Consider the following 27,051-nt stretch of genomic DNA (forward strand, 5'->3'; position numbering starts at 1 on the left):
CCACATGGCTGGTCCTCTCTCTTCCACTTTGGGCCAAACAGCAGAGAGCTCAGGCCAGTCCAAGAGAGCGGATAAGTTGGCATCTCCTTTGTGTTACGGACGCGTTCTGCGTGTGGGAGGGTTGACGGCATTCCTTTGGTCCCTGGAAGGCAAGCAGGGCAGATATAATTACCCTCTACTCTGCAGATGAGGAAACTGAGTCTCAGCACAGGTATGAGCCCAAGGCCATATGGCTTACAAGCGACACAAGTGGAGTTGACCCCCAAGTGTTCTGATTGCCAGGGCTGTGTTCTGAATTAGGTACATCCCTCTCCAGCCCCAGCCCGCAGCCCCACGCAGAGGCCGGGTGGGAATTCCGAGGAAAGTCTGGGGGCTGGCTCACTGGCCCATGAATTCTATCAAGACGGCAGCAACAATGTTATTAAGCTCTCTGCCTTTCCCCAAATCTTTGCTTTTTTCCCAGCTCTCTCGCTCAGGCGTGCATGGGAGGAAGTCCAGAGCAATGTGTGGGAAGGTGCGAACGCGAGGTGGTAAGAAGGACTCTGTCCTGTCAGGGTCTTTGCTTTCGTGCTCTATGGTCCTTTTCTTGAAGACAGCGGAAGGAGGCCCTGCTCCTCTGGGGTCTGAGAACAAAACCACAAAGGCACCTCCTCTCCCCACTGTGCCCCCCACCCCATCACCAAATCCTGAGATGCCTTATCCTGAGAGGGAGCTTGGGTGATGATAAGGGGATTCCTACTTCCCCTGGCTGCTGGCCTGAGGGTCTTAGGTGATGACAAGAGCCATGGTGGGATAGCTCCCCTGGACTCACACGCAGAGCTGCCCGCCCTGCTCCCTGCATGAGGAAGTAGACCCCACGAGCTGTTCTGGGGGTGCACAGAGCACCTCCCTCGTCCATCCTGAGACCCACTGTCCAGCTCCCCACCTCTGGGCCCCCCTAATCCTTCCTCCACCCCCATCTTCCGCCGCTACAAAGCCCCTGCTAGAAGTTGACAAAGCTGACTGGCTGTTTAATGTGCCACAGGTGTTGTTGCTAGGCAACCACCCCACTCGGTAGCTCAGACTCTGTCAGCCCAGATCAAACCCCTGGTAGCACTTAACCCCATAACTGCTTACCGCAAATGCTAATTACCCAGGCCCACCGAACAGCAGATTTAACAGTGTTTATTTATTTATCAAGGATTAGGAGGCTGAGTTCTCAGCCAACACTCCTCACCATGGAGCCTTGGGTCAGGCTGCCCCAAGCAGGATGTGGAGGCCTCGGGCTTGTAAGTGTCTTCTTTTCTGGCCATGACCGGTGGACGTAAAATGGCGTGTTGGCCACTTGACTCCACAGGATAGGATTCTCCCTCAACCAGCCAAATGCCTTGACTACTCTCTGGTCTCCAGGGTAGAGGTTGCAGAGCTGGTTCCTACATTGTTGACTACTTCCAGGTTCACGTTCTTGATCCAGAGCCTCATAGTTATGAGTGGAAGTCATTTCTTTGGTGTTGGTACTCAGCAGAGTAGGGGATGATCATCAATTTTTGACAATTCTTCTAATACCTGAGTGTTTTTATGCACTCCTGTTCTCGGGTTTCACTTCCACAGGAGGAGATAACTCACAGTTCTTTAGCTCGACCAGGAATTACGGGAAGCTCTAGACATACATAGATAGATATTTACACTAGATATACATCAAACTCTAGTAGAATTGATCTATTCTGGAGCTGGCCTCCCTGTCTCAGGCTGTGACCACCCCGCCCAACCCATGATAGGTCCTCAGCAACCACTGTTGGATGCATGAACACAACCACGTTTCTAATTATTTCCTAACCCATAGAATAGGGTTGGCAGGAACAAGAGAGACCATCAAGTGCCGGAACAAACTCCTCTGTCCCTTTTTCCCCCCTCTCCCCCAAGAAACTAAACTCTGCCCATAAGCCAACTTGTAGGAGACTCCCCTGTGGCACTGAATCTCCCTTCTGATGGCGAGGTGCCACACAAGTGTAGTCCTGGTTGTGAGGGATAGGTCTAGGCCTACTGGGCCATGGGAGTGGAGCATTCCACATATTCCCAAAAGGCAGTTTCTCCCAAGAGCATGTTGGCATCTCCCTCTAGAGCCCTGGAATAAGTTCCAAAGCATCCCTAACTGCTCTCCTGTCTAGCTAAAATAAAAGTCAGTGAACCCTTCTGTTGCTGAATGTTGTCTAGTTATTTAGGGTTGGAGGGGAAGGGAGACCTGACTTCTACTGAGCACTCATGTTCGTTATTTAGAAACAGATAATTCAACCCCGGAGCCCCATTGTGATGTAGGTACCATGCTCCTCGTGAATGCGTTATGTCAGGTGCCGCACTAGTGCCTACATACTTAACCTTTACTGTAGCTCCAGTATGTAGATCTGTCTCTATCCTGCATGTGAAAAACTGAGGTTCTGAGAGGTGAAATAACCTGCTCAAGTTTGCACAACCAGCAAGGGACACAGCTGGCACTCTGTATCACATGATCTCCTTTGAAAACCACAAGTGGGGGGAGGTTAAATGACTGGCCAGAGACCCCATGGCCAGGGAGTGATGGGACAGAGTTCTCTCATTGCTCTGACTCTAAAGTTCTTTTCATATTTTGACCTCTACAGTTTTTAAGAGTTGTCCTTCCAGTTTCTGTGTTGGATGGTGAAAAATTCATGTGTCTAGCATGGAGGAGGAGTGGGTTCTAGGGAGCAGCAGAAAAGGCTGTATCCTGAAGTCAGATCTCTTGTCTGTCTCTTTCCTGTGGCCTCAGAGGGATCACATTGGAGAGAGCTGAGAGGGGAAGAGAGAGAAAGAAGAGAGATGGGGAGGAAAAGGGGGAGGAAGTGGCAAAGGAGGGAGGGAGGAAGGGAAAGAGAAAGACACGCAGAGAGAAAGATGGAGAGGAAAAGGAGGGGGACAAGGAAGGGAGAGAGAGGAAGAGATGAGATGGAGGGAGAAAGAGAGAGAGAGACAGGGAAAGAGAGATAGGAAAAAGGAGGAGAGGAGGAAGAGGGAGAAAAGAGGCGGCAGGGAACGGGCACACGTGCACATGGACGTGCACACATACACACACGCAGGCCTGCTCCCAAACCCCTATGGCTCCCTGCTTCCCTCCAGCATCTGAGTCAGCAATGCCTTGGCTTTGGGCTAAGCCACGGTTGCCAGCTGGTGGCATTAAGAGTTGGGATTGCCAGTTCGGTCACAGGTGACAGGATTGGGAACATCATCATGGCCCTGGCTCCTTCCCAATAGACCCAATGGGTCATGGAAAACCCCAGTTGGGGAGTGAATTCGGGGGCAAAGAGAGACGCCATATTCCGGGTCCCAGTCCGGAGAGGGGGGTGACGGGCTCGCCTCATGAGTTTAACACTTTCCTGCAAGTGGTTTCTCCATAAAGTATTAATAATGTTCCTATAATTGATACTTCAGGGCAATAACCTCTGACAAAATGGCCCTGATTAGCAGATAATTGAGTGTGTTGGATTGTGTCCTGAGAGAACTGAATGCCAGGCAAGGTCCATTAGCCCATCATAATGACCCCTTTTGCCAGGTATTAGTGTCATTAAGAGCCTGCTCTCTGAAATCAGTCCCTTTATTTAACTCTTTTCCCTAATTATATGGATCATTTTACAAATCAAAGCAAATGTTTGCATACAGCCCTGGTCATGCGGTGGAGTGAGGGGCTGGAGGAACAGGCTGGAATCTCTGAGTGAGTGGAGAGTCCTTGGTGAGGAGGATACTTGTGGTCACGAGGAGTTTCCAGAGGAGATGAGCTCCCTGGGGGAGCTTGCCACCAGGGCTGGCCCACCTTGCCGGCTCAGGTGCTCGTGTGGGGGAACACCTGGATAGGGGGTGCCTTGCCAAGAGAGCTTGCAGGCCACACGTAGGCCAGCACCTGCACACTGAATCCATCTTGGTGAAACATCTGGCTTCCTGGACTCCAGAGAGCCGGATCCTTGACACAGAGGATGCTAGGATGGAACAGGTGGACCCCAGGGTCCAGACGCAGGGCACCCAGAGGACACAGAACACCTGGGTCGATCATCAAGTTATGCTCAGAGCTGGCTCACATCTCTATCTGGAAGCAGGAACCTCTCTGGAAGCGGCCAGGGAGGCCAAGGAAGGTCCACAGCCTCCGATCAGGGAACATGTGGCCACAGTGGCCGCGCGTCCATGCTTACAGCTGGCAGCTAGGTAAGCAGCTACTGCTCCTGGGACTCCCAGGGCCTCAGACTCTGATCAGCCCCCAGGCCACATGCACAGAAGCTGACACAACAGCAGGCTCAGGGGACAGGAAGCTGCTTCTGACCTGTTCTCCCTAGTGCCTTCTCACTCATTAAAAAGTATGGACAGTTTCCCATTTATGTGAGTCCACTCACTGCTTGACACCTGCCCACCCCCCACCCCCCAGCTCTGTACCAAGCTTTTTATCCCAGGGCCTGCTCAGTGTGGGGGAATCAGAAAGCGGTCCCGGTGTCTAGCATGAATTGCTTAGAGATGAGGGGCTGATAGGTTGGTTGTTGGTAGCTAAGAAGGGTATTTTTTTATATATACCAAAGATGAAGCACAAGGGATATCATTTGTCACTGGCAGGCCCCAGAGGTTGCCGAGCTGGGGATAATTTATTTATTTGGCCGAGTGATGGGTGGATTTCCGGAGGAGAGTGAAAGGCCTGCCGTGGGTCCTGGGCTGCGGCGTGTGTGTGGACCGTGTCTCCTATGCCGCCCCCTCTCCACAAAGGCAATGCTCCTTGGGTTTGCTCTCCCTTGTTTTAATCACAGAGGAGCTTGTGCTCCTGTGATTTGCGTTGGGCCCAGTGGATTTCCCAGCGTCGGCCTTGGGTGGAGAGCTGCCAGCCGTGCAGAGAAACCGCCGGGGTTTCTGCCGAGGAAGCAGAATTTCGGTGGTAGAGTGTGACATTCCCCTCTCAAAAATAATACCTTTCATTTAAGGTAGGAGAGAGGGTTTGACGTCCCGTGAAAATATGATTTTCAGCCCGGTTCTGCTTGGGGCCGACTTTTTCTTCAGGGCTTGCATTGCTGAGGCAGGGCAGGGGAGAGAGCCTGGGAGCTGCAGGTGGGAAGAGGCCATCCGGGCACACGATGAAGGAGGCCTCTGAGAGTGGGCCTGTGCGGGTGGGAGCCCTGCTCCCTGGCCGGGGCTCCCTCGGGGGTCCAGTCCAGTTCTGCTCGAGCTCCCAGGAATGCTGCTCCCAGGGAACAAAGTGTGCACCTCACCTCACCAGTCAGAATGCGAACTGAAGCTAGAGTGACATTATGTGTGTTGAGACAAACAAATGAGCAACTATTCTATGTCACAGGCGTTTCTGAGGATTAGCTTAGAACTAACCCGATGGGGCAGCCTGGGTGGCTCAGCGGTTTAGCTCCGCCTTCAGCCCAGGGTGTGATCCTGGAGACCTGGGATGGAGTCCCACGTCAGGCTCCCTGTATGGAGCCTGCTTCTCCCTCTGCCTGTGTCTCTGCCTCTCTCTCTCTCTCTGTGTCTCTCATGAATAAATAAATAAAATATTAAAAAAAAAGAACTAACGCGATGTTCATTGACAGATGTGTCTTGAACATTATACTGCCCAGACCCTGATCTAGGTGCCAGGGGGACCTAGATGAGCAGGATATGGAACCCGCCCTTGAGTAGCTCACGGTGTCCAGGCTGTATGTTGGTGGTGGTGGTGGGCCATGCACAGACACCGAAATGGAAGTGTGGGCTGGGTGTTCTAGGAATGCACAGCAGGAGAGAGAAATAACCCCCTCTGGCAGGGAAGGAAAGGGAAGGCTTTTCTGAAGGTGTAATACTAAAGCTCAGATTTGAGAATTTGTCAGATAAAAAAAAAAAAAAAAAGAACTAAAGCATCACAACAAAGAGCAGCTACATTTATTAGGGATTCCAGTCTAATAATCATAATACCTAATCTTATAGAGCAATTACTGTATGCCAAAACACTTTGCATAATTTATCTCATTTAATCCTTACAGCAACCCTGTGATAGGTATTATTGATACCCCCACTTTCGAGCGGAGGAAATGTAGATTTTGAGGGAATTTGTGGAGATTAAATACTCTGCTGGGACCATGCAAGTTTGTGAGTGTGGGGAATCAAAGCTGAACCCAGACTTCTGAAGTCAGAGCGCATGCTCTTTTACATGCATCCTCCTGACTTTCTACACACTGCCCACATGTAATCCATTTGATCCTCACAACAGCTCAGAGAGGCAGGCATCCTCCTCCTCACTTCCAGGTGAGGAAATTGGGAATGCAGGAGATTTAGAGATCCGCCGTAGAAGAGGTGAAAGAGGCAGAGTGTATTGGGGGAGCTTTCAGAGGTAACTTATGGTTTCCTACAGATCCCCATTCGTACAACCCTGGATCTTTAGAACAATGGCTGTACGTCTCACCATGCTTGTGGCTAAAACATGAAGTTGGGAGTGACAGGTGGAAGGAAGTGAGCTAGGTGATAGGCAGGATAATGGTCCTCCAAGGCTAGCTACCTCCCAATCCCTGGCACCTGTGAATATGCTGAGTTACACGGCAACAGGGTTGCATGTGGAATCAAGGTCGCTGATCAGTTGACCTTGAGATGAAAGATGACCTCGGTTTGTCTAGACGGTCCCAGTGAAATAGGCAGGGTCCATAGAAGTGGAAAGGTGAGGCAGAAGAGAAAGAACTGCAGAAAAGGCATGAGAGAAGGACTCCTCTGATGTTGCTGGCTGCGAGGATGGAGAAATGGGGTCAAACGGAGCAAGTGACTTCTAGAAGCTGGGAAAGGCAAGGAAATAGATTGTTCCTTAAAGCTTGCAGCAAGCAATGCAGCTCTGCCACCATCTTGATTTCAGCCCAGTGAGACTCCTTTGGGACTCCTGAACTCCAAACTATGAGATAACAAATTTGTGTTGTTTTAAGCCACTACATTGGTGGCAACTGGTTTTAGTAGCAGTGGAGTCGGAAAGCAGAATAGGTCAGCCTGAGGATGGCCTTGTATAGTGGACTCATGAGTATGGTTATTGATTAATCCATTTTATTTATAAATTTTATTTTATTTATTTTAATAAATTTTATTTTATTTATTCATGAGAGACACACAGAGAGAGGTAGAGACATAGGTGGAGGGAGAAGCAGGGAGCCTGAGGCAGGATTCGATCATTCGATTCGTCGAATTCGTTGATTCGATTCGTCGTCCCAGAATTGACGCTGGGATCATGACCTGAACCAAAGGCAGATGCTCAGCCACTGAGTCACCCAGGTGCCCTGATTAATCCATTTTAAAAAATGAATAAGGAGACCTCAACTCTGCTGAGTTTGTCTGTGACTCAGAGTATGTCATATGTCAAGATCATATGTTCTTTGTAGAACAAACCCAGAAACAAAAGATCATTGTCACTTGGTCATAAAAACATTGGCACAGTTCAAGATGGTGGGCACATGGTAAGCCAGTTCTCTTGCAGGCTGCATCCGCTCCTCATGGAAGGCATATGGGCCAAGAAGTTATCTTTTCATTGGATTTAATACTTATTGACTGGTGACTTATTATATACCAGATACTGTAAGTGGGAGATACAATGGTGACCAAGCAAATACTCCACCATAGTTGTCATGGAGCTTATGGTTCTGTAGGAGTCAGATATTCAACAAGAAGTCAAAAATAGATATGTAATTATAAATTGTCGTAAGCGCTACAAAACAGAAGAGTAGGGTGTGATGAGACAATACACCAGAGGGCCTTGTTTATATTGGAGGTTTTGTGAACGGTCTCTTGGGAAGTGACATTTAGGCAGAGAACCATGCATAAGAAGGACTTTGTGGGGTAAAGGGTATGAAATGAGCATTTCAGAGAAAGGGAATGGCATGTTTGCAAGTCTGCATGTAAGAGCAAGCACCTTCAAGGACCTCAGAGAAGACAGGTGTGGCTGGAATGTGGTACATGGTGGGGAGCATGGCACAGGATTTCGCTGGAGAGGTGGGCAGGGGCTAGGTTGTGGCCCCTTGAACAACCACTGAGTGGGAGAAGGAGTGGCATGATCTGATCTGCACTTTGGAGAATGTTCTAGAAGACAGAGAAACCATCTGGAGAACAAGAAGGAGGCTGTGGCAGTAGTCTAGGCAAGAGATGATGGTGTCTTTGCTAAGAGTGACAGGGCTAGTGATACCAGGGCAGATCTGCCATTATTTTGAAGATAGGCTCATTCAGATGTGGTGATGGGTCAGATATGGAAGCAGAGGGAGGGGCCAGGAATAATTCCCAGATTTCTGGCAGAAGTGGCTAAATGGATGGAGGTAGAACTTGTCGAAATGCGACAGGTTGGAGGAGGAGAGAGGTTGTCATGAGGGAAAACTCCAGGGGTTTTGTTTTGAATATGTTAAATTTCAGAAGCTGTCGATACCTTTTGAAAGCTGTCATGTAAGCAGTTACACAGATGAAACTGGAGCTCAGCAGTGAGGCCAAGCTCTGGGCTGAAGGGATGTGTCTGTGAAGTCTCATATACAGACCCTAAAGCCATGGGAACAGACGAGGATGGAGTGACACCAGATGAGGCTGGAGAAACTCCAACATTAAAAGTTGACTCTTGCAGGTATAGCTACCCCAGCGAACATGCCATTCACTCCCCAGTGTTTCCCTCCCCACCTAGTACTTGTTCAGTGAAAATGAGAACACCCACGTATGATTTTTCTGTCTTTCCCCTTCCTTCCTACAGCTATAAGTTGGTGGGGCCTTTATGGGTCTCTGAGTGACTGCATGGAACCCGTTCCCTGCAGAGATGTCTTGGATCCAGAGCACAAGATGGAAATAATAGCTTGTTATATTAAGCTACTGAGATCTTCAGGTTGGTTGTTATTGCAGTTTGTTCTCTCCTAACCTTATTAATGCAGTCAGGTAAAGAGACAGCATCGTGTAGTGATTAACAGCATAGAACACAACCCAAAATGTCTGTTTCAATCTTGCCTTTCACTAAGATTTCTAGCTAAGGAAGCTAGGGGAAAGTTGCTCTATGTGTCTTCATGTTCTCCTCTAGCAAATGGAGAAAACAGCCTCTGTATCACAGGACTATTTTGAGAATTGAAATAGTTAAAAATATAAAGCACTTAGAATTGGATAAGTAATAAGGAGTCTATAACACTCATTCAGGAAGGAGGAGGCTGCAAAAAAGCACAGCAACAGAGTTAGGGAAAATGTGAACCAGGACCAGGAGAATGTGACATCACACAAATCACAGGGAGAAGGCCTTCAGGAGGAGGGAGGGTTAACTGGTAGGTGCTGTTGAAGAGAGGCAAGAGGATGGAGACACCGGAGAGTGTACATGAGATTTAGTGACCTGGAGGTCATGGGTGGTCTTAGCGAAAGCATTTTCAGTGATGTGTGTGGTGTGTGGTGGGCGGGTGGGGCTGTGGCAGACACAGTGGAGTGGGCTGACATAAGAAGAAGGGAAAAGCATCTGTATACAAGCTTTTGGGGGCAGCTTGGTTGGGAAGAGACTAAATGGAGAGATAGGAGGGTAGAGGTGGGTATAGGGTCTATGAAGATTTTTGACTTTAAGATGAAGGATTCTAGAGCATAGTCAGAGGGGAAGTTGAAAATTTGACAGTTCGAGGGCAAAGTCAATGCCACAAGCCCTTGAAGTTGTGTTGAGGTAGTGGGGTCAGCAACACAGGTAGAAGGAGTGGCCTCTCCCTCCACTGGGATGGGAGGTGGGCGGACAGGATGGGTGCAGGTGATGGGCACAGGTGCAGGGAATGTGTGGGGTCTGGAGGCACGAAGAAGGGCGGGGCTCTTCTATAAAGCATGGAAGTGCACGGAATGGGAACATTTGCTCCTGCAGTGCTTAAATGGTCGTGTAAGGCTCCGACTGAGAGGTGAGGAGTGGTCCTCAGGAGGGAGGCAGGACGGGAGCTCTGCTGCTGGTGGAGGGTGGGCATCCACTTGGAGATGCATTTGCCGCAAATCTGTGTCTGAAGCTTATACGTTAATTCAAACCCGAGATCCTTCTCTCCTCGGTAGGAAGAGCTAGGACACGGTTCTCTGATAGAACAGGGATCAGCCTGGGACTCTTCAGTGGGGTTTGGTCCTCAGCTTACATTTTCAAACAGGTTTCCCATCTGTGTAGTGTCTCCTGAGCATTTTCTTTGCCTTTCTGATCAGACCCCCTGCCTCATGGGATTTGACCCTCCTGGAATGTCTTCTGCACCCATCTCCTCTTAATGAACCCCAGATCCTTCTAAGCTAACCTCGAGTCCCGGGACTTTGGTGAAGCTTCTCCATCCCTTCATCCACAGTAACCCCCACCCTCTGCCCCCACCATTTGTGTAGTGCCTAGTGTATACCTCCTCCAGCTGTGAGTACCATGGTGGTGGGCATCACTCCCAGGGCCATGTGCTGTGCTCCACATGCCCAGGAGTTGTTCGGTTCACACCTGGGTAGCCACTGCCATGCCGGGGATGTGTCTCCTCAAAAAAAGTCTGGAGGACAGGAACCTTGTCTCACACATCCGTGAGTCCTCTGTGATGTCTCTTCCATAATAGATGTTCACTAAATGCTGCTTGGTGGATTTGCAGCAGTCAGTAGGTGTGAGAAGAGCTCAAAGGTGAGGCTGCCAAGGCTTCACCTGGATTTGTTCTCTAAATGGCAGCATTTTCCTTAAGCTCTGAGCCTGGATTGTAACATCTTCAATTTGAGAGAGGAGTAACTCTATCTGGACCTCCCTCACCCCCAAGGAGTGGGCCAGGAGAGGATTCTTGTGGGCAGGATCTGTGCTGACCTTGGGCAGAAAGGCCTGGGGTGATGGGAGAGGTGAGCAGTGTTAATATGCTCTAGTGCGTTGCTCCGGGCTCGCTAATTGCCAGCAAAGAATGGGAATGGGCAGGCGGATGGAGGCAGAGAAGAAACCTGTTTGTGCAGAGTCAGCAGCAGGATGTGGGTCCCCCTCAGCTGTCAGGCTGAGATCTTGTCCTCTCCGCTGGCTTCCCAGCCGAGATGCTCCCTAGGAGTGCTGTGTGGGCGTGCAGTTTAAAATAACACTGAGTGTCTCGGGTTTGTTTGGCTTTGAATGCGGAGCCCTGGAAATCTGTAGCCAGCATGCCCACCTGGAGCTTGTCTGGGGCCCGGAGTCATCTCCAGGTGAATAAATCGATGCAGGTGAGCTGGGGGAGCTATCCAGCTCTGCCCTGGCTCAGCCCCGACCTTCAGGGACCATGAAGGTCACCCAGTGCAAGCTGCACTACAGGACGCACACTGATGCCAAGGACAAAATCATGTCCGGCAAAAGGCTGATCACCAACTAAAGGACATAATGTGCATCACCCTCTCCTTTGCTTACATTTCTGCCCCGGCCACTGCCTCACTCTTCCTCCTTCACTACCCAGAGCCATTGTTCTCCTGAGGTGGGATCCTGGTAAGAGAGAAATAGGCGTTGTTGCAGCAAGGGAAGACGTCCTCAGTAGTGAGGGGAAAGAGGGAGGAGGCACAGAGTTGGGGCTCAGTGACTTTGCTGCAATGGCCTGGGGAAGGCGCAAGGGGTGGGCTCCGACAGGACTGCTGGCTGTCTGGAAGGGGTTCCTTAAGAAGGGAGCCAAAGGAATCGCTGACTGGGGATTGTAAAACCACCCCGTTAGTTCTTTCAAAGAGAAGTTCTTTCTGCAACTGAGACCCCACTGGGAGTGAGAAGGGCCAGCTCAGCAAGGTTGTGGGGTCAGGCCGTCTCTCCCCAGCCCATTCCCCCTGCTGATGGCTTCCTGAGGCTGCCTCCCTGCCCTGCTCCCCCTGTACCCACAGGTCATCAGGCTGTCTCTTATATTTCTGTTTTAGCTGTCGGGCAGTGCCCGGGCAGGTTCCCTGCCTCCCCGGAGGACTGTTGTGTCCACACTGAAACTGCCTCTGTTCTCCTTGGAGGATCCAGAATATAGGAGAGTGGGCTCTTGGGACAGGGGGGACAGTCACAGGGCGTGGCTGATAGGGAATCACTCAGATTTGGGATGAAGAGGAAAGGGCGTTTGGATCACAGTTGGAAATTGCTTACATTTCTGTCCTTCTCGATCCTTCACACACTTGAAAGGAGCAGAGAATTCTGAACTCGTCTTTTCTGAGAGGCGCTCCTGGTGAACTAGCTGCCAGAGTCTGAGAGCCACAGTTCGTCTGAAGCTTGGAATTCAATTGCCCAACAGTGAGGGGCCTTGAGGGTAGGCTGGGGGAATTCTTTGGGGATTCGTTGCCCATGCTTTTCCCTGCTTCTCCATCCCTGCCCACCTGGGAGCCTGAACTGTGTTTTGACAACGGGGAGCATTCTTTGTGTTCTGACCGTAAGGGGCGATTTGTGGGTACCTTGACCTCACCTCCACCATCACTGGCCCAAAGAACAAAGCAGACAGCAGAGGAGATAGGAGGGGAGATGGGTGTGTCAGAGTGAGGTCAGGAGTGCCTGTTTTCTCTGTTCCTCCCACAAATGACCTCATTCATTATGGAAAAGGTTTAACTGATACGGAGTCATAACGTGCAAGAAGAAACAGCCCAATCGATAGCTCCGGAGCACCTGGGGTGGTGGATTGCTGGGGGTAGTGGGGTGGGGAGGAAGCCGAGGGGAAGGAGGGAGAGTATTTAGAAAGTGATCTGGCTTCAGAAGCAGCTCTGGAGCATCTGTGCTTCTGTTAACCGTGGAACATGAGCATCTAATCCCAATTAACTTCTGCCACCATCTTTAGTCTCCGCTTCTCTGTTCACGCCAGTGACAAGACGTTAGCTGCAGGCAAGGAAGCTGGGAAGACCTCATGTTACCTAGGTGGGAAGAATCAGATGGTCCCTGTGTGCTGGGGCCTTGGTGGTGGTGACGGAAGTGGCAGAAACAGTACTTGGGTTATCATCAAAGGGCTTATCCAGGCCTCCAGCTCTTCCTAATTCAAGCAGAATCTTTGGCCTTTGTCCTCAGGCCGTGTGTAGGGACTATTAACATTTCTGGATGTGGATCCCCCTTCCAAGCACTGTTTATGTACCAGAAAGCCATAGTAGGATCGAGTCTTAATGAGCTGCTCATGTAAGCCAGCGTCTGAGCTTGGGTGATGTCCAAAGGCTGCTTTTCCGGGCCTCAGTTTCCTGGGCCGGACATAGAATTTCAGTAGATGACCTACAGCTGTACTGTCTCATATGGTAGCCACTCGCGCCATGTGGCTATTTGAATTTGAATTAACTGAAATAAAATTTAATTAAAAACTCAGCTCCTCAGTCACATTTCAGATACTCCACAACCCCACGTGGCTAGTGGCGACTGTGTCGGAAAGCGTGGATATGAAATATTGCGGTCACGGGGACCATTTCTATTGGACAGCACCCATCTCTAATGTGGCTTCCTAGCCTGCCATTGCTTTACTCTATAATCGTGTTATTAAGAGGCCCTCAGAATTATTTCCCTGAGTTTCCTCCTCCCACCAGCCACTATTCCGCAACCGCATACACAGCACACACGTGCACACACATGCGCACACGCACAGAGCCCATGCACACTGCTCTCTTCCATCAGGAGAGTGTGGAAAAAGCTGATAGCCTGTGTCAAGGACAACTGCCTAACTGGGTGTTGCTCCTGACTTCTCATGAAATGTTATGGACCTTATGGGATTACGCATTGTATACACATTTCCTGAATGCCCACTACGTGCCAGACATCGTTCGGAGCATTGGTGGAGTGCGCAGTTGGGGGAAGGTCCTTTATTATATACAACTCCTTTGCCTGTAGAGGAGGCACCATCACCAGGAACATCAGCGATCGCCTTTGGCGTCTACTTGCTAGCTGTGCAAAGAGAGCTCTGCAGAGGTGGCCTCGCCCTGGAAGGACTGGCACTGTACAAACCACTCTCTGACTGTATAAATACTTGATAGAAACAACTAGGGAGGCTGTGAAGAGTTAATGGTTGTGGACTGTGGTAAGTACTCGGCTGGAGGCATGGACAGTGTATCCTGGGACAGAGGAGAGGAAGGTGCACCCTCTCGGGCCTCAGTTTCCCCATGTGAATGGAGGGGCAGGGTCCGTTGACCTCCGAGGCCTCTTCACTGCTAAGATGTTCTCTTTCGGGAGTCTCGATGTCTGAGAGCTCGTTAGAGGAAAAGGCTTTCTCTGTGCCAATTTCAGGTTGCACAGGTTTTTCTGTATCTCCCAACGGCGGTGCCCTTTACTTCGTCTAAATCCTGAGGAGGCCTGGAGGCGCCTTCCCTCCCCTGCACCCCTCCCTCCTCCCAGGTTGCACAGCCCCAGCCTACTTCTTGTCATATTTCCTACTGGATCGGGTGTTTAATTAAAATCATAATTAAAATTGATCTCCTCATTAGCATGCACCTGCTCTGCCTCTCATATCCTTGTGTTCCATTATCCACTGAAGATGTCAGGTCTGACAGGCGAGAGCCAGACCCCAGGCCAGCCCTGCCTGATGGGGTTGGCCGATGACAACATCTGGACAGAGAGGACTTTGGTGGAGAAGCTGCATCTGCAGAACAACACACAATTAGCACCAGGTGGGCTCTCCGGGGAGAGGCCAGGCCTTGTGATGGCCTGCAGGCAGCTGGCTAAATCTAGTGGTCCTGTGGGAAGGACACCTTCCTCGTGTGCTTTCCTGGCCCACACACGCGTACGTGCACCCACAAGCACACCTGCAAGGGTGATGTGTGACAAGCCAACAAACTCCTTGCCCAAGAGAATCCAGAAAGTGAAAGACGAGGGGGGCTTCTAATTTCCCTGGGGTGAACCCTGGCTCTGCCCTCAAGGAGCCTCTAGCAGGGCTCTGTTTCCACTGCCTCGGGGACTTGCTGTATTCCAGGCCCCTAAAACAGAACCTGGCATACAGTATGCACTCACTTTAGTTATTGAACATTTGTTAAGTTAAGGAATACCTTTCACTCCTGGAAATCACTAAATGAAATAAGATTTTTCCACAAGGGTGGTGTGGATATGCATGTGATACGAAATGTGATATCCTGCCTGCTGTACCTTTTTGCAAATCCTGTGCAAGGTCCTTATTAAAGGCTAGGTCAAACTGACCTCACATCAAAGGGAAGTTTTTTTTTTTTTTTTGTAAGGATTTTATTTATTTATTCACAAGAGACACAGAAAGAGAGGCAGAGATACAGGCAGAGGGAGAAGCAGGCTCCATGCAGGGAGCCTGATGTGGGACTCAATCCTGGGACTCCAGGATCATGCCCTGGACCAAAGGTGGCACTAAACCGCTGAGCCACCCGGGCTGCCCTCGAAGGGAGTTTTGACCACTGTAGCAGGAATTTAGGCTTTGGGGTTAGATCTCATTTCACATCCCAGAGCTCTGCCTCTCATGGGCTATATGGCCCTGGGTAATTTACCTCTCTCAACCTCAGGTGGCAAATATGCAAAATGGGACTCATGAGGCCTGCCCAATTGGGTGGTCACAAGGAAGAAATGAGGCAATAAGTTCCAGCAACTCATGATTCCCTGTCTTGCTTTTCTTCCTTGTTATTCTAAAACTCTCATTATAACATCCTGCAAGTGCCAGCACCAGGACTTACATTGTCCGTTGGGTTAAGTACATCATGTCTGTCTGTCCAGCATTCTGTATGTGATACTGCACTTGGGAGGGAGGGGGCTCAGCTACGGAGGCCGGGGTGCCAGGGGAAGGCAAGGCCAGGGTGAGGAGGACAGCTGGAGCTCACAGCTGCAGCTGCCCTGAGCTGGCTTTGCAGGAAGAGTGGGGGGAGCCTGACAAGGCCAAGAGAGTTTCCTGAAGTGGGAGGCATGGCCTGAATGTCAGGCTCCTGTGTCTGTACCTCCTCCCACCCAGTGGAGGCCACTGAGAGGGCCTGAGCAGGGGCAGAGCAAGGTGAAGGCTGGTGAGGACCAGCTGGGCTACAGAAGAATGCGTGGAGATCAGCCAAGGAAAAAGAGCCTCCACGCCATGGGGAAGTTCTTCCTCTGGGCTACTTGAATTCCTTCTGCTGGAATCTTAGTTTGTTTTCTCTTCTGCAGTCTTTGGGGGAAGGAGAGAAATGCTAATGACTCTCCTCCATTACCCAGCATTGATTTGTGGGAGGGGAGCTTTGCCATTGCCTGGTCTTCCTTTCCCCGGCGCATCCCTCTGGATGTACTAACAAGGGCTTTACCAGAGATGAATAAGCGCCAAGCAGTCTTAGCTCGCAGCGCTTCTCCAAAATTCCTCCTCCCTCTCCTCTCCCTCCTTCCTCTCCCCGCTGCTCCTCTACCTCACCAGTCCCTGTCCTTGGGGGGCGCTCAGGGCAGAGGTCCCCGTCCTGGGGGAGTCAGTCCCCGCAGCCCTGCCCGGGTGGGCTCACCTCTGCTCCTCCCCGGGAGCCACCAGCAGACAGCCCCGGAGCCCTGGGAAGTCAGGTCAAACGCAGACGATGCAGGAGCAAGAGCCACGGGGAGGCGGGTTGTCCACCAGGGAGGTGATTAGCTCCACGGCGCCTCTAATAATAATCTGCGAGGCTAACAAACAGCACGGAGGAGGAGGCGGCGAGGGCAGGCTGTGTGCCGGCTGCCTCTGTCCTTGTTAAGGTTAGATGAGGAGGGAGCCCTCGGTAATTGCAGACTTCGCCTGATTACTACCAGCTCGCAGCCAGGGAGCCGCGGGAGGCAAGGCCAAGGCTCAGTGAGGAGCCTGGGAGCAGCGAGAGCCTGGGGGGGTAGGGTTTCCCCCTCTGCTCTGGGGACCCAACTTGTGAAAAAAGCCTGGATTCACAAACTCAGTTCGTTCATTGGTCAGTATTGACCGGCTGCCGTGGGTTCTATAGAACATTCAAAGTAGAGCTGAATTTCATTTTTTGAAGGATAGGAGACGAGCCAACAAAGATGACTCTCGGGGCGCCTGGGCAGCTCAGTTGGTGAAGCGTCTGCCTTTGGCTCAGGTCATGATCTCAGGGTCCTGGGATCGAGTCCTGGGATCCGGCTGTCTGCTCAGCAGGGAGTCTGCTCCTCCCTCACCCTCTGCCCTTCCCCCCGTTTGTGCTCACCCTGTGTCAAATATATAGATAAAATCTTTAAAAAAAAAAAAAGATGACTCTCCAGCTATCTCATCAGAAGACTCCCTGCTACCACACACACACACACACACACACACACACACACACAAGCAGTCATGCACAGACACTCTCACCCTCACACACGCTTGGTTCTGAGCCCTCTATGTTAGACACTATAAATATCCAAGGCTCGGAATTAAACTTGAATTTGCACCTCGGGTGAAGGGATGCGGCTGTCCTCACTCTGGCTTCCCTGGCCCCTCTGCTGCTCAAGCCTGTAGCTGGCTGGGGAGGAAGAGAGCACAGGGTGAGGTGGGAGGACCTTTCTCAGTTAGGAGGTGGGTAAGGCCTCTGGGAGCCAGCTGGCTTACCATGAGGGGCAGGAGCAAAGGCAAAATAAAGGCCAGGCTGGGAGCCAGGGGCTGGGAGAGTGAGGACAGGACACCACACCCAACCTCAATGCAAATTCAGGGTTGGATCATGACCAGAGCAAGAACCCTGCTTAGCCTCCTATAGACATGACCAGGTCAAGCCCCATGAGCAGGAGCCGAAATGGCTGAGTAGGGGGATGACATGTAGGCAGTGGATGTTGCCGGATGTTAATACGGGCAAATCTGGAAAATGCAGTTCTCTGAGGCTAGCCTCTGACAGAGAATGAGTGAATCTTACCCCAGTGGATTATAATTTAAAGACCTCAAAGGGGCTCCTAGAAATAAGAAGCTTTAAGGATGATGCTGGAGAGAAATAGGTAGAATTTTCTCCCTGTTGGGTGGAGGTTAGTCTTGTGCAGAAATCGCCTCATCTAACTGCCTCTTGTATCTGGCCAGCACATGGGAACAGCATGACCCTGGGGGTTCTGAACTGCCCCGTCAACTGCTTAGACTTCCCCTTCCTCCCCTCTCTCCCTGGGCAGCCCTCCCTTCTCTGCAGACCTCACTGCTGCCTGCAGCGGCCCGGAACCCATCTCTTTCCTCGGCTTCCAAATCTGACATCGTCTCCAGGATCATTCTTGTGGTAGTAGGACCAGGAGCAGTTCCATTAAATAATAATGACAATGAATGAATGAATGACAATTTATTAGGTTCTTTGTACGTGCCAGGGCCCTGAGCTAAGTGCTTTAAAATGCCTTGTTTCATGTAATCCTTTGAATAATCTCATGAAGGATGATTTAATCTGTTTATGAGACTTTGCACAACTTGCCCAAGGTCTGGAGAGGACTGGGAAGCGGGGAAGGCTTAGTTCGGGCTCTTCCTTCTGAAGTCCCAAGGGTTTAGGGTAGCTTATCCCCCAACCCTCCAGTCCCACCTCTGGCCCGTGCTGGCCAGAGCCTACTTTCTTGGTCTTGGTGCAAAGTACTTCCTTCCCTTGGTCGGATAACCAAAAACCCACCACCAATGATCATATGTGGCTTTTGTCTGTTTCTTATGAAACTAATGAATACAGACTTTGGAGGAAGTGACTTTAATCCTTCAACCCCCCCCTTGTTTTTATAGGGGAAAAAAAAATCTCAGAAAGTATGTTCTGCAAGGACACCAGAATGGGGCATGGGATTCTTTTGTGCAATTGGCCCCCAAGGCGAGAGGTCCCAGGTAGGAGCCTCTCTGGGGAGTCCCTCTCCAGGCTCCATGGCCTGTCCCCCGGGACCCAAGTTCCTTTAATACTTTTCTCCTCACTTCCCAGCCTCTCGCTCTGCTGGCCCTGCCCTGAGAGATCATGAGTCATCACTGGCTCAGAGCAGGTGAAGGCGGGGAGAGGCCGCCAAGCCGGGAACTTCCCCACAGCGCCCTCCTGTTCCCCCTGCGCTGGTTTTCCTAGTTCCCTTTGACAACGGTGGTTATTGCTTATTGAACAGTTGGTGCTGTTCTGATGTCTTACTGCTATCAACTCATTTCATGGTCACATTAATCTGTAGGGTATGTGTTGTGCCCATTTTGCTGATGAGCAAATGGTGGCACAGCAACATCAGTAAGTTGTCCAGGGACACAGCATGGAAGTGTCGGCGATAGGGCACGACCCTCCACAACCCTTGCACAGCTCAGACTCCTACTTCTTGGTACTGGATGCTGGGGACAGTTATACGTGACTTTTGTTTTCTTTTTTTCTTGGCAAGCTGGCCTAGGAAACTTTCTACTATGAATAGCAGCACTCTATATGCCAAGTTCCTAGGAGCTGACGTGCTAATGAGTAGAGCTGTGGCCTGCCTGCCTTTTTGTGTCCCCCTCAGACTTTGAACAAAAGACACGCTCCATGGGTGTTGGGTGGGTGGTTGATTGATTGAGTTTTTTTACCTGCGGGAAGCTCCACTGGCTTCCACAGCTGCTGAGGTCGGAAAAAGGAAGGAGGGGAGGAGGTGTGGCAGTCGGTGTGAATGGGTCCCCCATGGGGGCTGCGCCTTCCCGGAGTGCATGCCTGGCCTCCTCCTCAGGTAGGTATTCAAGGCAGACACTGTGGGTGGCTTGTGCCCCCACCTCTCTTTCCCAGTGGACACCCCGTTCCTCTCTGTGAGCCTGGGAAGCTGGCCGCCCTGGGAGTTCACCTCTAGGATGAGCTGAATTGGCCTTTACTCAAGGAAGATAATCCTTGGGGCCAGCTATGCTTGCTTCTCTCTGCTTCTCTAGGGCTGGGGCTGCCATGGGTGGGAGCCCCCATAGATCTCCTGGGCCCCCAGGCAGCAGGGGTAGAGCCAAGGAGGCTGGGCTCCTGGCCCCCAACCCTGGGAGGGAGGCCGGCCTATGTGCAGAGACACACCGGTTGTTTTTTTCCTTTTTTAAAAAGATTTTATTCATTTATTTGACAGAGAGAGAGCAGAAGCAGACGGAGCAATAAGTTGAGGGAGAGGGGGAAGCAGGCTCCCCACTGAGCAGGGAGCCCAATCTCAGGACCTTAAGATCATGACCTGAGCCAGAGGCAGATGCTCAACCACTGAGCCACCCAGGCGTCCCATAGGGTGGTCCTGACAGGCATCTGGGTTCCACCTCCAGCTTGGGGGTGAGGGGCAGGCCCTCCCCTGCTGCTACCTGTCCAGGTACCCCACCTACTAGAACTCCACCCCCGACCGCCTGCCGTGGGGCAAGCTGGGGAGACCAGGGGCAGACAGAGCTGGGAGGAGGGGGAGGAAGATGTAATGCACCGAGCCGAGAGCACACTTGGGGAAATAAAAGATCTATTTTTTTTTTTCCGTTTGTTCTCAGCAAACATTTGTCATTTAATTTCTTCCTAATTACACAATTACGTAATTATGTAGTATTAGTAAAATAAAGCCTAAAGACGTTTGAGTAAAGAATTACTTAAGTAAATAATGTCTGACTGAAGTAATTATTTCCTGGGTTTTCTTTTTTAAAGTCGAAGTGGATGAAGTTTGTTCAGGCGTTGTTGTGGAGCTGAGTGCGGGTGGGGGCCGCACAGCCAGGGCGGCAGCATCGGGCTCCCCTCGGCCCCCTGGGCTTTAGTCCCTGGTACCCTGGCACCTTCCCCTCTCTCTAGATGGGACTCTGATGGCAGATTCCAGCTCTGTGATTGGCTGCATGGCTGGGGCCCTGGCTTCTGTTTGGAGCCTCCCTGGGCCTGCCAGAAGCCATAGTTCCTACCTTGGTCGGGGGACAGGACGAGGAAGAAGCTCAGGGCAGAAGTGGGTGCTCAGTTACCGAAGGCTGTGCCTTGGCCTCCCCAGCTTGGCGAGCAGCAGCAGCCACACAGGAGGCCACCGGGTCCACAGAGAGACTATGCCAGCTGTCGGATGAAGGACGAGGTCCCAGGACCTGCGTGGTGACGTGGTCGCAGACGTGGAGGCAGTGTTTCAGGCTGCAAAGCAACCTGGAGACCTGACGTGGGCAGGCCCTGGAGTCAGGCCACTGTTGTCCTGGGTGTTTTCTTCTTGGTCTGGAGGGTGCAGAGAAGACAGACATATTCAGGGTTGGCCTTCAGCTCTCCAAAGCCCCCAGGGGCCCGAGCAAGTTCTTTGGTGGACTTGGACCTGGTAGTGTGCTGGAGCGGTGAGGAACCAGTCCTCCTGGAAGAGCTGTCCTGGCCTGGGATTAAGGGTGCCACCCTGCCTCCTGGATGCTGGCCCAGCCCAACCCGGGAGGACAAGAGGCCAGCTCTCAAGCACAGGAACCCACTTGGAATGTGATGATGGAATGACCCAGCACCTTCTGGAATCAGGCCAACCTGTGCCCCCTAAATCACTCTCCTATTCCCATCCTGCCAGAGCTTGCTCACCCTTCAGAGATTCCTTCATTCCATTGATCCTGAAGGCCCTGGACAGGGTAAGTCCTTGACTTCTCAGCTTTTTCCTTAGGGCAGTAGAACCAATATATTCCTCCCCCGGAGCCATTTTGAGTTTCCTGAGGCCTCGTGGTTGCTGCTAAATCCCTCCAAGGCTGAGATACAAGCCCAGAATCCTCAGTATCCACAGAGGTGGTGCGTGTCAGTGAGGGCTGACACCAGCTTGGAAATGCAGCAGGTAAGGATGACTCAGTCTTCTCAAGGGGCCGTGGCTTTGGGCCTTTGATGGGCAGCTCACCTAGACCAGCATGCTGTGGGAAGAGGACAGACACCACAGAAGCTTCTGGAAACTGACTGGAGCCACCAGGACAGAACTGGAAACGATTGCTGACACAATCTTTCAAAAGCCAGTTAAAAACATCAGCTTTTCTTGAGTGCTTTATCTGTTCCCCAAGCAGCAAAACTTTGGCAATATTTAGTAAAATTGAAGATACATTTCCCTGCAATCCAGCAACTCTACTCCAGGCATATGTTTGGGAGAAATGCATATAAGTGCATAAAGAGACATATACCAGAGGAATCATAGCAGCATTGTTTATAATAGCAAAAAAAAAAAAAAAAAAAAAAGAAGAAGAAGAAAAAAGAGAAGAGGAAACAACCTAAATTTCCACCAACGGGAAAATGAATACGTTGTAGAATATTCATCCAATGGAATTCTTTCCAGTAATAAAAGTAAATGAAGTAGAGCTACATGTATCAACATGGGTGATCCTATAAAACACCATGGAGCTAAAAAAGCAAGTTCCAGAAGAATATATATGCTGTGATACCACTTATACAAGCTGTAAACTATGCAAAACCATACTATGTACTGTTTATGAATAATACATAGGAATATAAACACCAAATTCAAGATGGTCAAATGCAAGACAGTAGGAATACAGGGTAGGAAGGGGGGTTTCAAGGGAGGGGATGCACTACATGGGTATCCAACTATGTTGATCATGTTTTATTTATTAGGCTAGGAGGTAGGCACAAGGGTATTTATCATACTATCCTTTAAATTTTTTGAATGCTTGAAATATTTTAAGAAATGTTTTACTGCAAAATAAAAATGTGAAAATCCAAACAACAACCAAAGATCCTGTGGGCTCTCCCCCAGAAATGCCGGAATGTGGGGTGTGTGTGTGTGTGTGTGATGGCAGAGGTGGGGGTGACAGTTGGGGTAAGGGGTGGTGGAGAAGACCTCAAATAGAATAGGCCACAACTGGCTCCTGGGAAGTTTTCTGGGTTGAATACTTATTCAGTAAAGTTCTTCTCTTCATGCAATATTTGCCTACGTAACAAGCTAAATATTCATTGAGTAATTAGCCAGTTCAAATTTGTGGTATGAAAAGACAATTCCTTCTAATTATAGGGATGTCAGTTAAAAGATGCCACACTAGGATGCCATTCACTGCCAAGAGAGCCTTAATAAAATTCTCGCTGTGATTTAGATTCAAAAAGGTAAAAAAAAAAAAAAAAAAAAAAGGACACCATTATTTTTGATAATTAAATATTTACCGGAGCTGAGAAAGTAAGTCACACTAATGTTTCAGGCTAATCAAAAGCTCTTTTTAAAAAAAGTCCCAGTAAAGATATTGTTGCTCTCACAGCTTTGCCGCCGGGTTCTAAGATTTCTGGGCTAAGACCACGGCCAGCTTTCCTGGAGAATCCGCAGCAGGGCTCCGACTTCCTTGCACAGTCCTTTGTGTCATGACTGCAGATCTGTGTCTTTTATAGGGGGCAAAGGGGAGGAGGGATGAGGAGGAAGGGTATGTCATCGGGAACCCAGTTCTCTCTGGAAGGGAAGCTCAGTAACCGCATAACTACTGTGTTAGCTCGTGTGGTGGAAGCTGTGCCCTGACTTGAGATCCAGCTCCCATGCTCCCCAGCTGTGAGATGTTGGGTGAGTTACTTACCTTCTCTCAGTCTCAATTTTGCTTCTGTAAAATGGGGATATTGCATAACGGCCTTACAGAACTGTGGGGAAGATCCAATGAGGTAACAGCTGTGGAAATGATTGGCATGTTGTAAGGTGCCGCACAAATAGAACGCATTATGCAAAATAAAATACCACTATAGATGGCAGTGATATGTGCCGGGAATGGGGAGATAAGGGAAGTGAAACCCATCCCTTCTTAGAGTAGATTCATGGATGTTGTCGACATCTGAGACCTGCCACCCCTTCCTCTGCAGGCAGCGGCCAGCGTGGGAGCCACACTGTCACCCCTCAGCTCCTGGCCTTTCTTAGGTCGTCGTGTGGCCATGACCACAGCTGTTTGGTCCAAGGATAAGGCTCGGCCAATCTGAGTACTTTCCATGAATTTTGCCAAGAACTGAGGAAGCTAGGCAGACCATCTCTGCTTAAAGATGCTCTAAATGGGGAGCATCCTAACTGCAGTGTAGCTGTTGAGATTAGACTTTGCTGCATTTACCTGAACCCCCTTCCCCCTCCCATGCCACAGGGAAACAAAACTAAACAACAAAAAAGTTATTAAATAAAACAAACATATGTGTCCCTCTTATGTAAAGAAGTCCCAGAAGTAGGCAGTGCAGGGCCAGCCAGAGAGCTCCGAGGTCAGTCTCCCATCTGGATCAGACTCCTTGGATGGAGTCAGGGTCTCCATCCTCAGCGCAGTGCCCCCGCCCCCCCAGTCATCTCCGTCTCCCCTGCCAATAAAGGTGCAGGGGTTTTAGTGAACTTATTTGCATGCCAGGCAGTAAGAAGGATTCAAGGGAGGAAAAAAAAAACAACAACAAAAACAATCAAAAACCCTGCCCCTGGGTTTTCAGGACTAACTCTTCTGCTTACCTCTCATTGGCCAGAACTTAGTCACATGGCCAAGCCTAGCTGCAAAGATCGCTGGGAAATGTAGTCTTTTAGCCGGGGCCCGACGCTGCCCAATAAAACCGTAGTTCTGTCACTAAGGAAGAAAGGGAGAAAGGATGTTGGGCGAGGCTACTCCTAATCTCTGCCGCGGGGAGCAATTCCCGCAAAGGGACCAAGTTGTTCTGTTGTAGCATCTCAGCATTTCCCACGGTTTGATTAGTCAGTCTTAGCTCTGATTATAGGAAATATTCAGGATCCTTTTAATAAATTCCTTCTTTTCTTTTATTAAAAAAGTGTCAGTCACAATTGTAAGGGTCCTGATATTCCTGTCCTCCAAGACTCCTTTACAGCTCCTGGTGACACGCGATTTGGGAAATGGAGGACTTTACTGGTATTCAGAGTTTCTTTCTTCTTTCTTTCTTTCTTTCTTTCTTTCTTTCTTTCTTTCTTTCTTTCTTCTTTTTTTCTGTCTTTTTCCTTCTTTCCTTCTTCTTTCTTTCTTTCTTTCTTTCTTTCTTTCTTTCTTTCTTTCTTTCTTCTTTTTCTGTCTTTTTCCTTCTTTCCTTCTTCTTTCTTTCTTTCTTTCTTTCTTTCTTTCTTTCTTTCTTTCTTTCTTCTTTTCTTTCTTCTTTCTTCTTTCTCTTTTTTTTCAGAGCCCTCAGGACGCTGGCAGTGTCACACTAGACCTGGTAGGGAGGGGCACTAGCAGACCTCGGACTCCTGTCTGGGGTCATTTGCCTAACGTGGTGGTGCTTTGTCCTTTGCCTTAAGAGCTGCTCCCTGCTTCCATAGGTCCTTAATCCAAGACTCTGTGGCTCTCCCCTTGGCTCTGAGTCCCAGAACATTGCAGACAACTTGGAATTGTTTCTGCTTCCTCGTTCCTTCCAATGTTGTCTCAAATCCCTGTTGTCTCCCTTCTCGGCTCAGAAGTGCTTGGACGGAACTGGAGCTCCAGTGACTCAAGCTATAAACTGCTTCCTCTCCACCCGCCTGGCAGAGGCCCAGGAGAGGCCTCTAAGAAGTTTTCTGTCTGCCTGATGGTGCCAGGGATCAGCACACCCTTAACTTGGCAAAAAGCAAGGTGGGAATACGGGGGGAGGCTTCCCTTGGCATGTCTCTGGAGAGTCACTTATACCACAGCTCTGGTGACATCTAGCCTGAGGGCTCAGTTGACTTTGAAAGAGCCTGGAGGCAGGTTTTGGGAGGATAGCTAGGCATTCTGTATGTTATTTTTTCAAACCCAACAACTAACTTGAAGCAGAGCTCACCTCCTCCCACCCCTACACCCCATCTCAGGGAGGCTGGAGGTGGAGCTCAGAGCTGATCACGGGATTTGCAAGGGCAGGTCATTGTGGTTAGTTGATGGACATTTGAGAATGCATTTTGTGCTGAGTCGATGGGTAAAAAATACTTCTCTATGAGCTGATTTTATTGCTGCAATGAACCTCATCTCTGTGAGTGAGAAGGTCATCCTCTGTAGCAATCATGTGACTGGGAATCAGAGAAAAGAGGAATAGACAGGCCTCCACAGAAGTAATTTTATATGCCTCTTCCACTATTCCATTAAACCCAATTGCCTAGTAGCTAACCATTTTTGAGCATTCACTACCCGCAAGTACTGTGTTAAGAGCATCATTTTATGTAATGTTCCCAACAACCCTCTAACTCAGTAATGCTTAACAGTCCAGTTTAGCAGATGGGAAGACTGAGGCCCAGAGTCATTCATGAAGTAGACAGAGCCCGGATACAACTTTAGTGTTGGTTTGATTGCCACACCCGTCCTACTCGACAAGCTCTACCACCATCTGCAATGTTTACTGGGGGTTCAGGGTACAACCCCGAGTTGCTGGTTTCTAGATGCCAGCCCCTTCTCAAGGTTGCCATACCCATCTCCTGGGAAACCCATTTCATGCTTCCCTTACTGTGAAGTTCCAGAAGCACATTATCACCACCCAGAGCTAACACTGAACAATTCAATGGAAATATAATGGAAGCCACCTATGCATTTTACATTTTTTAGTAGGCACATTAAAAAAAGAAGAAAAAAAAGAACAGGCACCACTGTAACTCATGCTGTTTGCATGAAATATTTAAATAATCACATTATAGTGGTAGATAGGTACGCAGGAAACAAAATCCTTCAAACTGGATCAATCCATTGACTCCTACGTGATCCGTGATGTGTCCTTAATACTAGAAATGATTCATTTTTCCAATACTCATGCCACAGTACAACAATAATATCTTATGGAACACCATGGCTAAAGCGAAGTGTGGTTCAATCAAAAAAATAAAGGTGTATCTAATGCAGAAATACTTTACATTGCTTCTGCTTTTTAATTTAAATTAAATAATATTTTAAACATTCAGTTCCTTGGCAGCATTGGCCACGTATTCAGTGCTTGATAGCTGCATGTGGCTGCTTCAGATGGCACAGGCCTAGCAAGTCACTAAAATTCCTCATCCTGGGCAAGGAGAAGAATAAATCCCTCTGGAAGGAGATCTCTGTACAGAAGAGAAGCAGAGGCTGGAATGGCATAGGGGCCCAAGGGAAAGGAAAACCACCATCAAGTTTGGAAATAGAATAATATAATGGGAATGGTGCTTTAATGAGATTAATCTGGAAGCATTGAGCAGAATGGGCTGTGGGGGAACAGATTAGAGGCAGGAAGATGACGGGGAGGGGAAGTGGTGAAGCCGCGAACACGAGAGTAGCCAGAAAAGGAAAACAATATGTCTGAGAAACACGGAGAGTGACCATGAGTCAGTGGTTGGCTGCATAAGGGGAACCAAGGGAGAGGCGAGAGTTGGAAGGGCCTGAGATTTTAGCCTCAGACAATAGAAAATGATAATATCACTGACAAAACAGGGAAGTGAGGAGGGGAAGCGAACTGTGGTTGGGGGGGGGGGCGGCTAAGGGGGAGCCTACCGTGAGCTCAGTTTTGCTCCTCCTGCATCTGTGGTGAGCTCTTCAGAGGTCT

The 27,051-nt window shown here is 49.8% G+C and overlaps 2 long non-coding RNA genes across 6 annotated transcripts in view; one reads left to right on the forward strand and one right to left on the reverse strand.

Moving 5' to 3' along the window:
- LOC144311305 (uncharacterized) overlaps positions 1 to 27,051 on the forward strand; it is a 150,044-nt gene that overhangs the window by 13,764 nt on the left and 109,229 nt on the right. The gene's annotated exons all lie outside the window — the stretch shown is intronic.
- Positions 19,027 to 24,517, reverse strand: LOC144311304 (uncharacterized). Its single transcript, XR_013376865.1, has 4 exons — positions 24,053 to 24,517; positions 23,160 to 23,248; positions 21,193 to 21,509; positions 19,027 to 20,853 (listed from the first exon to the last, which is right to left on the reverse strand). It is a non-coding gene; the product is annotated as an uncharacterized LOC144311304 (long non-coding RNA).

The sequence above is a fragment of the Canis aureus genome, chromosome 3 (assembly GCF_053574225.1).
Source record: "Canis aureus isolate CA01 chromosome 3, VMU_Caureus_v.1.0, whole genome shotgun sequence".
In the NCBI taxonomy this organism is placed as follows: domain Eukaryota; kingdom Metazoa; phylum Chordata; class Mammalia; order Carnivora; family Canidae; genus Canis; species Canis aureus.